Source organism: Dendrobates tinctorius, unplaced genomic scaffold (genome assembly GCF_039654945.1).
Source record: "Dendrobates tinctorius isolate UK_male_01 unplaced genomic scaffold, ASM3965494v1 ptg000162l, whole genome shotgun sequence".
NCBI lineage: Eukaryota > Metazoa > Chordata > Amphibia > Anura > Dendrobatidae > Dendrobates > Dendrobates tinctorius.
Genome location: NW_027361829.1, coordinates 62,851,640 through 62,864,993, shown reverse-complemented (window position 1 = coordinate 62,864,993; position 13,354 = coordinate 62,851,640). Strand labels below are relative to the sequence as shown.

Below are 13,354 nucleotides of genomic sequence, written 5' to 3'. Positions count from 1 at the left end.
CACAGAATGGAGAGATCTGTAATTTTTATCATAGGTACACTTCAATTGCCAGAGACACAATCTTAATAAAAATCCCGAAAATCACATTGTATGATTTTTACATAATGAATTTGCGCTTTACTGCATGACATAAGTATTTGATGCTATAGAAAAACAAACTTAATATTTGGTAGAGAAACCTTTGTTTGCAATTGCAGAGGTCAGCCGTTTCATGTAATTCTTGACATATTTCTGTATGGGATGTATATTAGGGTGCCAAGGAAATACATGGTAAAAATTAAGTAGCAAGTTTTTGAAGGTCTTACCCCCTAATTTTGTTCCTTTTTGGTCATAGATATTTTATAATTTTCTTTTTTTAAGATTAGCTATCATTTACTGGTTGCTCAATGGCACATCATATTGTCGTTTTAAATGTTTGTTTAGTATTTATCGTCATGCATATCCCGCGTTATGTATGGTATGTTATGCCATTTACCGATCGGATTAATTGATTTTATATTTTGATAGATCGGGCGATTCTGAACACGGTGATACCAAATGTGTGTGTGTGTGTGTATATATATATATATATATATATATATATACTTGAGCAAGTGGTAAATCTAAATTTAATGTCAACATATTTTACATGGTGAATCCTTATGCCAAAAGGAACAAATTTGAGGGGCAAGACTTACCAATTTGCAAGGTTCATTTTTCCTTGGCACCCTAACGTACAATCAGGGTGACCCATTAACATTAAATAGGGTCTTCTTTTTATTACGTTTACCAACACCCTATTACATTTGCACAGTTTTTATGTACTGATCTCCTTTCTGTTGGAGTAGAGAAAAGGGAAGCATCCAATCTCTGTTTTATTATGATCATAGGACTTGTGGAGAAGCCCTGTGCAATGAAACAAACATTGGCTGCACATTCTAAAAAGGAACTTGACTCAAATAAAGCTGCTCTTTAATTGTCTATATCATTCATGCATTCTTTTTTTAAAGAAGCCTTGCTAAATAAAAGATCGTTGCAATAAAGTGGTGAATTATAAATAACCTTTATAAGCATTTTGAATACAATTACAGAGACAAAGCCTGAAGTGTAGCCAGGTAGGCAAGAATGAATAACAAAACAGCAGATTCATTCTTCAGACTTCATGGCGATGTGTCTCAAGCTGCAGGGACTCTACAGAGAAGTGTGTTCCAGATAATCTTGCTTAGAAACACTTGAGGGGAAGAGTAATTCTATAATTTGCCAGACAAAACAGCATTGAATTGTTTTTTCATTTCTTGTCACATATCTGTGTAATATATAATAAACTAGCTGAAGAGCCCGGCGCAGCCCGGGCATAGTAACTAACTGTAGATAGTTATAGCAAATTATAATTATCCTCCATCCCATATTCCCGTGCCCATATACCCAACATACCTATCCTCCATCCCATAGTCGAGTGCCCATATACCCATCACACATCCTTCATCTAATAGTCCAATGCCCATATACCCATCATACATACCCTCCATCCCATAGTCCAGTGCCCATATACCCATCACACATCCTCCATCCCATAGTCCCGTGCCCGTATACCCATCATACATATCCTCCATCCCATAGTCCAGTGCCCATATACCCATCACACATCCTCATCCCATAGCCCCATGCCCATATACCCATCATACATATTCGCCATCCCATAGTCGAGTGCCCATATACCCATCACACATCCTTCATCTCATAGTCCCATGCCCATACACCATCATGCATATCCTCCATCCCATAGTCCCGTGACCATATACCCGTCATACATATCCTCCATCCCATAGTCCCGTGCCCATATACCCATCACACATCCTCCATCCCATAGTCCCATGCCCATATACCCATCATACATATCCTCCATCCCATAGTCCAGTGCCCATATACCCATCACACATCCTCCATCCCATAGTAAACCATTATGACATCATAATGAGTGGCGGGACTTGCAACCTATGATGACATCAGTGTGGCCAAGGCAACCATTATGACATCATAATGAGGGGTGGGGCTTGATACACACACACTTTTTCCCCATTATGTAGATAGGGGCAAAATTGTTTGGTGAATTAGAATGCACGGGGTTAAAATTTCACCTCACAACATAGCCTAGGACGCTCTCGGGGTCCAGACGTGTGACTGTGCCAAATTTTGTGGCTGTAGCTGCGTCGGTGCGGTTGCCAATCCCGGACATACACACATACATACACACACTTGAGCTTTATATAATAGATAAAACTTTAGACTGTTTTTGGGAACATATGGCGGTACAGCAGAGGTTTTTAATAGATGTAGGGGTGCCCTTATAACTACATACAACCCAAAGGCTTTACTGTCCTATCATGTCCCTTAGTCCGTCATATGTATTTGCCCATCTTATTCATTTACAAAGGACAATTAGCTGCTTTTTTGTTCTTGCACACTGTACAGGTGTAATATCTGGGAGCAGATCATACATTGACCAATTGTTTAAATCATGTTTTTGTATTACATATATATTTTTTCATTTTATCATTTTTTTTTCTATATCATAAATTGTATTTAAAAACAGAAAGCAAAATCAGTAATCTTGCAATATTTACACTGTTCACTGGGGTTATGTTCTTTCAGTAAGTTTTCTGTGGGCTCATTATATTCAGAGATTGAATTGCTAATTATCATCAGAGGTAGCACAGTTAACACTTCTATATAGAGCTAACAAAACACACATTGACAATAAGTGATGTCACAGCCAACCCTCCTTCCTCACCTTTACACATCCTCATTATCATTTCCTTAAACAACAGCATGTATGACTCTAGAATAGTCTCAGTGGCTAGTGTGGAAATTGCAAGATTTTACGCATTTTTAATTACTATTGAAGATTTTCAGTTGAAAAAAAATCAGTTCTATAAGTTTACTAAAAATACATTTGCAACAAAAATCTGATTTAAACAACAGGTCATTTGGGATAATAGATATCATATACAGTGGGGCAAAAAAGTATTTAGTCAGTCAGCAATAGTGCAAGTTCCACCACTTAAAAAGATGAGAGGCGTCTGTAATTTACATCATAGGTAGACCTCAACTATGGGAGACAAACTGAGAAAAAAAAATCCAGAAAATCACATTGTCTGGTTTTTTTTTCATTTTATTTGCATATTATGGTGGAAAATAAGTATTTGGTCAGAATCAAAATTTCATCTCAATACTTTGTGATATATCCTTTGTTGGCAATGACAGAGGTCAAACGTTTTCTGTAAGTCTTCACAAGGTTGCCACACACTGTTGTTGGTATGTTGGCCCATTCCTCCATGCAGATCTCCTCTAGAGCAGTGATGTTTTTGGCTTTTTGCTTGGCAACACGGACTTTCAACTCCCTCCAAAGGTTTTCTATAGGGTTGAGATCTGGAGACTGGCTAGGCCACTCCAGGACCTTGAAATGCTTCTTACGAAGCCACTCCTTCGTTGCCCTGGTGGTGTGCTTTGGATCATTGTCATGTTGAAAGACCCAGCCACATTTCATATTCAATGCCCTTGCTGATGGAAGGAGGTTTGCACTCAAAATCTCACGATACATGGCCCCATTCATTCTTTCATGTACCCGGATCAGTCGTCCTGGCCCCTTTGCAGAGAAACAGCCCCAAAGCATGATGTTTCCACCACCATGCTTTACAGTAGGTATGGTGTTTGATGGATGCAACTCAGTATTCTTTTTCCTCCAAACACGACAAGTTGTGTTTCTACCAAACAGTTCCAGTTTGGTTTCATCAGACCATAGGACATTCTCCCAAAACTCCTCTGGATCATCCAAATGCTCTCTAGCAAACTTCAGACAGGCCCGGACATGTACAGGCTTAAGCAGTGGGACACGTCTGGCACTGCAGGATCTGAGTCCATGGTGGCGTAGTGTGTTACTTATGGTAGGCCTTGTTACATTGGTCCCAGCTCTCTGCAGTTCATTCACTAGGTCCCCCCGCGTGGTTCTGGGATTTTTGCTCACCGTTCTTGTGATCATTCTGACCCCACGGGGTGGGATTTTGCGTGGAGCACCAGATCAAGGGAGATTATCAGTGGTCTTGTATGTCTTCCATTTTCTAATTATTGCTCCCACAGTTGATTTCTTCACTCCAAGCTGGTTGGCTATTGCAGATTCAGTCTTCCCAGAATGGTGCAGGGCTACAATTTTGTTTCTGGTGTCCTTTGACAGCTCTTTGGTCTTCACCTTAGTGGAGTTTGGAGTCAGACTGTTTGAGGGTGTGCACAGGTGTCTTTTTATACTGATAACAAGTTAAACAGGTGCCATTACTACAGGTAATGAGTGGAGGAAAGAGGAGACTCTTAAAGAATAAGTTACAGGTCTGTGAGAGCCAGAAATCTTGATTGCTTGTTTCTGACCAAATACTTATTTTCCACCATAATATGCAAATAAAATGAAAAAAAACAGACAATGTGATTTTCTGGATTTTTTTTTCTCAGTTTGTCTCCCATAGTTGAGGTCTACCTATGATGTAAATTACAGACGCCTCTCATCTTTTTAAGTGGTGGAACTTGCACTATTGCTGACTGACTAAATACTTTTTTGCCCCACTGTATAAGGGTTTTCTGTTATTTTTTTCGGGAGAGGAACAGCAATAGAGAAATATGAAATATAACTTTTATTAAATATAAGGAAAAAGAAGAGCTACCCTAAGAGGGAACCAAATGCACAATAATAAAAACCTCCCTCTTAACCTTAACAGAGTTGCAGTCTAAGCACATAGAGTAGGTGTCTACATATAGTGAGATGTATAGACACAAATTTATAAAAAGTACATACAACAATTTCCAGCCCTAAAAGCAGAATGACTGGAGTCAATTAACACACCCAGTCAGCAAAAATATATATAAAGAACATAATGCTCCGCCCATGGCCACACCTCCTCCAGTCAGCTCCGCCTATGTCCGCATACTTCTGCATGTGGCCTGCATACCCTATCTTTAACATTGGCTATGCAGGTCGTGCAGATGAATACGGATGCCTCTGCATGCATCGTTTTGACAATGCGGTGACCGCATTAAATTCCAACATGATGCATTTGATGCAGGTCGCCGCATCATCAAAATGACGCATGTGGAGGCATCCGCATACATCCACATGACCTGCGTACCCAATGTTAAATATAGGGTACGCAGGGCGCATGCAGAAGTATGTGGACGTAGGCGGAGCTGACTGGAGGAGGTGCGGCCGTGGGCGGAGCTTCACGGAGGAAGTCTGCTGACGACCGCAGCTCTTCCATGTGCAAATGTGAAGCCAGCCTTAGGGTAGCTCTTATTTTACTAATATTTAATAAAAGTTACATTTTATATTTCACTATTGCTGTTACTCTACATTTTTAGAGATTATTTTGTGCTCTTTTACCCATTTTTGCTGTTTATCTCGCAGTTTTTTGGGAGAGGCAAAAGATGTTGCTTAACAATGGTTTGGATTCTATAAAAATAATAAAAAATAATCATACTCACTTGCTAACACCTTTGTGAAACCAGACACTAATGACTTCATCATTTACCAACCACTTTTCCGTATTGGCTTGTAATAGGCTCAAGTCGTCTGACTGTTGTAGCCTATCACAAGCAGAAGCAGTTCAGTGGATGGTTGTGGTGGAATCACCACTTTTGGTGCAAGTACAGACCACAGAGCAGCCTCCACTTGCTCCAGGAGAGTGACAGATGAGGATGATTTATGTCATTATTTTTTAAGTATGTAAACCCCAGATAATGTACACCTTTTGCCTGATAGACTCCTTTAAGTGATATTCTAGCAATCACAATTTAGAAATATCTTTATTAATATTATAAATACAGTATTATTTATGAAGTGAGAAAGTAATCTCTGACTACCTGTGGGACTGCTTTAATATCATATAAATGTATGTTACAAGCCCAAGAGGAAAGGTTAAAGGGGTTACAACATCTCTTTATTAAAGAGGGGAATTGAGGCGTTAAAATGCATAAAGGAACAGATGGTTTAAATTAAACCGACATGAAATAATTACTAATAATTTAACCTGCAATTGGAAAAAAATTTCTTTGTAAATCCCAAAGCCGTTCCATATGCTGGCTAACACTTTGAGTAGAAGTGTGGAAGGCTGAAGGAAGTATTTTGCAGGCTTAAATGACAGGCATTTATTCATTTTGACTAAACAGTTGATATGCATAATTCTGTATGGACATAGCTGAATACTCTACTTCTGGAAACACATACACAGATGATGGAGAATATATTGTCAGTAAGGATATGCAAAGCTCTTTTGCAAACTTCTAGATCCACTATGGTGCTAACTTCCATTAACTTGAACAGCAATTAACACCTGCTTTATGTCTGTCATGTGGGTATCCCAAAAGCAAGGAGCTACTTGTGAAAGGAAATCTATCATTCATTTAAAAGTGTTAATAATTATGCTTACAGATGCATCTGTTATCCTTGTCACATATATGCATTGAAGGCTTTTGTATCATATTTTGTATTTTTTAAAAGTTCACTTATAAAAAACAGATGATAAAAATGTAACCTGTTTTAAATATGTCCTACTTGTAGTGAATTTTATACAAGTGTCTGTCCACACTCCTCAACATTGAAATTACAAATTAATGAAATGCAAATGATGAAAAAATGTAAATAAAATTTTCAAGACATCTTTATTTATTTAGAAATGAGTATGAGCACCACACTAAGGTATACATACACTCAAAAGCCTTGGCTGCTGTCAGTGAGGTTATTAATAGTTACCTAAGAAATGTTCTGCCACTCTAAATGTACTTGAGCATGCAAATCATCAAGATACACTGCTGGCAGCTCCCTATGCAACTGCCAACCAATAACGTCCCAGATGTGAAGACAAGCTTGGAGAAACTGCAGGTCACGGAAGCAAAGTTAGGCCATTCCGGCTTTTCACAGCAGCAGGCACAACATGTGGACCAATGCTATCGTGTTGAAAAACTACTCATGTCTAACTTTGAAGAAATTTTCTTACCAATAGTTATGTATAGTTTTACAAAACTCCAGAGAAAAATAGAGTATCTTGTAGCATCTCCTGCTGGAAAAACATGTTTTTAATGACTGGGAAAAGACTCAAGCCCCAATTCATCATTGTATTTGCGACTATTTTTTGTCTGTTTTTTTGTGTTTTTCACCTTTTTTGTTTGTATCAAATTCATTATTCTATTTTTTAAGTCTAATTTATATGTGCTTGATTGTTTTGTTCTGATTTGTGGGAGGAATCAAGCAATTTCAGATGTTTTCACCTGATTCATGAATTGCAATATTTCAAAAATTCTCAAAATCTGGCACAACTTAACTTCAGTCCCTATCTGGTGAATTTTTCAGTGCAACATTACTTTGGTGACATTTTTGCAACTTTTTGCACCAGAAGTCACAAAAACAGTTCAAGACATAAATAAAGTCCATTTTTTACTTTCCACCAAATTCATGAATCATGTGCACCATTTTGATTAATTTGGCGCATTTAATACCACAAGACAAAAGATGGAAAGTGATGTAAAAAACACAAATAATGAATAGGGGACACAGTTTACATATATACCCTAATTCTGTTAATTAATGCCCAAAATGAACCCATAAAGGTTCTCTCTACTGTAGATTGACACAGGGTATGCTTATAGTTTGTAACTATGGAAAATGTTAGGCTGTTATTATTAATTGAAAATACCCTTTATTATAGATTGATTTGCCTACGGCACATTAAAAATATGTTAGAATTGTTCTGTGCAGTTACATCAATTAAAAAATGATGCAAAGAGGTTTTGTAATTGATTCTGTAGTACAATGCTATAAGGACTCTATATCAGTCTGTAAAGGCTTTGTGTACATTGTTATATCAGAAACATGAGTTTTAAGTCCGACCTTGATGCATTTTGTAAAGTTTTCTTTAATGCTGGCATGCTTTCCATATTTTAATTATATCCAGTATATGATGTTTACGGATGACTTTTTTTTGCTGAAAAATGAGCAAATGTTATATCTGATTCATGAATTCACACAGTTCATAAATAGTTTCACTGCATCCAGCTCAACTTTATTATAATTAGTTAGGTTACAAAGTAATAATTCAGCAATAAAATGCAGAAATAATTTCAATGTGATTCATCTGTCAAAGAATGTGAACACATTTGGTATTTTTATTAAAATGTATAAAAGCACCAGCTCACTGATTGCAAATAATACAAATCTATTCTGCAACTATGCAGGAGAATAACATTGTACACAATTGGGTACCATAGGACACTATAGCCAGACTCAAAATTAGTGTAAGTGGGAGATGACCAGTGATTGATGAGGGTATGCACAAGATTAAACACGTTACCAGGGCCTTATTGTATACAACATAATGTTGGTTTTATTAGTTACTACAGCAAAAGTTTTCATGTCTTATATTTTTTCTGACACATTGTTATTTAACCTTTTTATGTATGTTTTTATTAAGGCAATATTATCTTCTAACAGTAAGTCTAACAAGCACACTCACAAAATATGTCATATCTGGAGCATGTTATATGGTGCCCCTGAGGGTCCAGTTGCCACAGAGGTACTGCACCTCAGCCAGAGGTGTGGTACCCCACTCTCGGGTAAGGAGGGGGCACTACCCGGTACACACACACTAGCACCCAAAACCACACCTCTCCAGGCCAGGGGAGAACTAGGTACAGGGTGTGGGTTGAGGAAGTAGATAAGGGTAGGACAGCTGGAGAGAAAGCTGTCAGTTGGTAGTGGAGATTTGTCATGGTAACAGGAGTCAGTTGAAGCAGATGTTAAGAGACAAGAGAAGTGACAGAGAGGGGCTCCAGTGAAGCGAAGGGGTCCTAGAGGCCAGGAAAGTGAAGAATCCACCCATGGCACCCGAATCCACGCCGACCATAGTCGGGTGGAGGGACCAGGTCGCAGTGGGGACTGGCCCCAGACTAATGGAGAGACTATAGGACTCAGCTAGAAAACTAAAGGCTGTAGTATCTGTGTGTGCGACAGCCAAATCCACACACAATCGCTAATTAGGCAGCCACATAGGGTCAAGGGGACCAGGAGATTGTCGCCCGACAGGACCTGAGGCTGCTGGCTTGGGACTGTGTGTGAGGCGCAGGACAGGAGGGCCTAAGCCAGTGCAGAGCGATGACTTGGAAGGTACACAAGAAGGGGGTCCTGGAAAGTGCACCCAAACTACCTGAGAGCTGGCTGGACCAGTGACCCGGTGGGCACAGCACCCGGCTGGTGATTGTACCCTAAAGACTGTGAGTAAAGTGTAAAGACTGCACCCTGCTGTGTCCTCAGATTTATTTACTGCATCACCTGCCCTGCACTACAACAGTTACCATCATCAAATTAACCCTATAACTGCCCTGGGGCCTGCTCTACCTGTGGAGAGCCGAACATCTCTGCTGCATCACCAACTGCCCCAGTGGACCTGAATTGCAGCATCGGCCATCTATTGCCGAACACCACGGGTGGCGTCACAACTTAATTCCCTATAAACTTTCCCCTTTCATTTTATTGCACACCCAGGGCCACGGACTGGTCACTGCAGCCGTGACATGCCATGAAGAACTGACCGGCCTGGACCGAGTACCCCTTGCCATAGCGGGCATTGAAGTTATGTTTTAAACATATATTTAAAAACTGCAAAAATGTGCAAATAAATTAAAAAAAAGCCAGAAAAAATTGTGATGCTTGTGTTGTACTGTGCTTGTGTGATGCTTGTGCTTGTGTTGTTCCCTGCTGACTTCTTGCTAACATCTGGCCAGTGTTTTTTTTAGCCACAAAATGAATCTGAAAAAGTGGTATTTTTCTGAAAGGCTCATTAAGGCCACATTCACACGTGCAGTATTTGGTCAGTATTTTACCTCAGTATTTGTAAATCAAAACCAGGAGAGGAACAATCAGAGGAAAGGTATAATAGAAACACATGCACCATTTATGCCATTTTCACCCTCTTCTGGTTTTGGCCTACAAATACTGAGGTGTGAATGTGGCCTTATGGTGTTTCCCGTACTCTTTTCTGGCTATATTGATTTTTTTTTTTGTGTGTGCCGTACCCGAGGTTAATCTCTTACTACTGCAAAGACCATGTTTTGGTCTAGGGCTGGGCTGAATTAAGATCCTTGTGAGCCTTTGCAGAAAAATTGTGAGGGTCCCTTTGTTTTGTTATGGAAGGTTACTAACTCATAAAAGTAATCTATAACTGAAGCAGGAAAAACATAAAGCTACAGTGATCTAAGCCCCCGTTACACACTGCGATATCGCTAGCAATATCGCTGTAAAGTCACCGATTTTGTGACGTTGCAGCGATATTGCTAGCGATATCGCTGCATATGATACTTACCTCCGACCGGCTCCCCCGCTGGTTATCGCTGATCGCGCGAGAAGCTGCTGGATCATTTCTCGTCGGTCACTTCCTGCTGGGCTTCCTGTGGCGCCGACGAGCGACGCGTGGAGCCGGGTGGGAGGACGCAGGATCGCCGCGTCTGACAGGTAAGTAGCGATCCCCGTCCCCAGCGATGTCGCTAGTTAGATCTGCCTATGTGACAGCTCACTAGCGACCACCTAGCGATGCACCAGCGATCCTGACCGCGTCATATCGCTGGTCGGGATCGCTGGTGCATCGCTAGGTGTAACGGTACCCTTAGCCTCTGAAGGTGCATTGTTACTCACCTGTCCTGTCCCCAGTGAAGGTATCCCCTTTTTTCTCTCCCAGCTTATATGAATTGGATTACCATGGTAAACTAGTGCACACATTTGAGTTCACGTGTCGAGGCATTATAGACCTGCTCAGATAGCTGTAATATTCACCACCACCACTACCTTGGACTCGGTTTTATTGACAAGTCTAACTCTGCTATACTGCTGAGCTCTTTTACGCCATCCCACGTTTGCTGTACCTCCTGATGCATCCAACTCTGTTGTGCCATTGGGCTTTTGCTGCATTAAAACTTAAGAGTCTCTTGACAAATGCAAATCTGCCATGTCACTGGGCTCTGCTATATCCCCACAATCAGCTTTCCTGACATAGTCAGCTCTGCTACGCTGCTGGGCTTTGCTACATCCCCGAAAATGAGTCTCATAACATACATAGCTCTGTTGTTCCACTAATCTCTGCAACATTGCTCAACTCTACCACTTCTGAGCTTCCAGCTTCCATGTGGTCCAATACAGCTTCCATTCCCTCGCTGATCATGAAGTCTCTAAAGCCTGAATTCACATCATTGCGTCTATGTCATCTGTCAGTGTTGCATTCCAACGGCTCAGACAAACTAAAGGTTTTGACAATCCACCTCACCAGATGAGACATATCAGGCACAGTATGCAAAGTATACCCACAGTGCACATCTGTATATAGCTCATCCTAGTGAATACTCCATAAAAACAGATCATTTTGGCACAAGGTTGGAATTTTCTGGTGCCACTGTTTCATCTGACTGTAGGGCAGGTATCTCCACATTCATAATAATGTCATCATCAACACCTTCCAGTTTTGTTTCCATCTTAAACAGCAATATATAATATAACAGACTATATTTTTATTTGAAAAATGACGACTAAATAATGTTGAATACCCATACGCCTACCAACAGTGAACTTGACTTAAAATGTAATGGACCCTTTATTAACCATTACAGTCATGATACACTTGATGTCTTTTCTTTTTTTAAGTCACTCTAATAAGTACTCTAAATAATCAAGGAGCTATTCCTGTACATGGGTGCTAAGGCACTGCGCTGTTTCTTGAATGGTTCATCCACCCTTGAACACATACAATATTCTAGTCTCTTTTCAATGCAGAAAACAACAACATAGACAGCAGCATAGAACATGAAAGAAGAGCTTATTTAAGCACATCATTGGGCTAGTTTGATAAATATTGCTTTTCCTTTCCATTATTGTGACATATAGTCATACAAGCCAAGGTTGCACGGATAATATTCGCACAATTTTTATAAATATTGTATAATACATAACAAGAAAAATATATTACGGCACAGTTTTGTCTCCTCTGGAGCTACACAGAACTCAAGAAGTAAATGCTGCATGTAACATTATGACACAATTCAGATTGGCTTATCACTCATCCTCTCAATATTATGAAGCAATAGAGAAGTTCTATTCAATAAAAAAAGATTTCTCCCTTCTACTCTGCCCTCAGAGATAGGATTTTATTCAGAGCATCAATGTTCCCCAGCACCTAGCAGATGCTGTTATTCAATAGAATAACATTGCTTTTTCATGCCATCATAATATGGTTATAGATAAATGGAAAGAATAGGAAATAGGGAACATACACAGAAATAACCCTCATGGTCTTCCTCATAAACAGACTCATGATCTTCATTTCCTTACAACATGTTGATAATTCCGGATTACGTTTAATTTAAAACTAAAAACTTTCTCATGACCTTTGGCATGGACTTGGAGAATACAGGGGTGCAGGCAAAGTGCGCCATTTACGGGGCCAGGTACTGCAACCCAGCTTCATTATTTAGGTTTGGCTGAGCTACAATACTCCTACAGTAGTCACTAACTGCTGATAAATAATAATCAAGATTTAGATTCTATGCCTTTGAGAGGAAAAACCTCAGTCCCATTGTTTTTATTGTCAATTTGCTTTTGTCTGTACTTCTTTATCATATTGTAAAATAATAATAATAGTAATAAATTAACCAATAGTAATTAAAGCATGTTATGTTTAGTAAATTTAACCAAGAGTTCAGACTTTTAATGCTCCCAGTATATGGGCTCTAGATGTGCCTATTTGAAGGGGTTGTCCAAGCTTGGAGTTCTGTGTGCTGTTAGGATTCTTCCGTGCTGGCTCCAGGAAGGGGCAGCTGGACTTGTGACAGCAAATATGTGATTTGCATGCATGTGGTCATGTGTCGACTAGACTTTCTTGGATTCACTCAATACAAGTCAAGTGAGCAAGGTCGGACACGTTTAGTTGGAATGTGGCCTAAAGTATGCAAATCGCATACTTGCAGTAACAAAAACTGCCCACTCGCCATGCTTGCAAAGACGAATCCTGATAGTGTTCCCTGTGCACTTTGTGAGGATTCAGAAGTCTGCAGTCACATAAAGTGATTGCACACTTGAGCCCCAAGTTTGAGCATCCATTTCAAGAGGAAGAACCTGTAATTTAGTTTGTATCTTTTTCCTACAACAGCCCTCTGACATTCAGCAGCACCGAAATAATTAATGTCACATTCAATCCAGCGCTGAGCCGTTTACGGGAAGAATCAGAAAAACTGAGTATTTTTACTTTCCATCCTATTTTTGGTTAATAGTAAGTTTAGTTATTAACCCCCAAAATGGTAAAGG

General features: G+C 39.8%; 1 protein-coding gene across 1 annotated transcript in view; it reads right to left on the bottom strand.

Annotated features, from left to right (window-relative positions):
* CNTNAP2 (contactin associated protein 2) overlaps positions 1–13,354 on the bottom strand; it is a 2,930,334-nt gene that overhangs the window by 1,742,930 nt on the left and 1,174,050 nt on the right. The window lies entirely within an intron of this gene.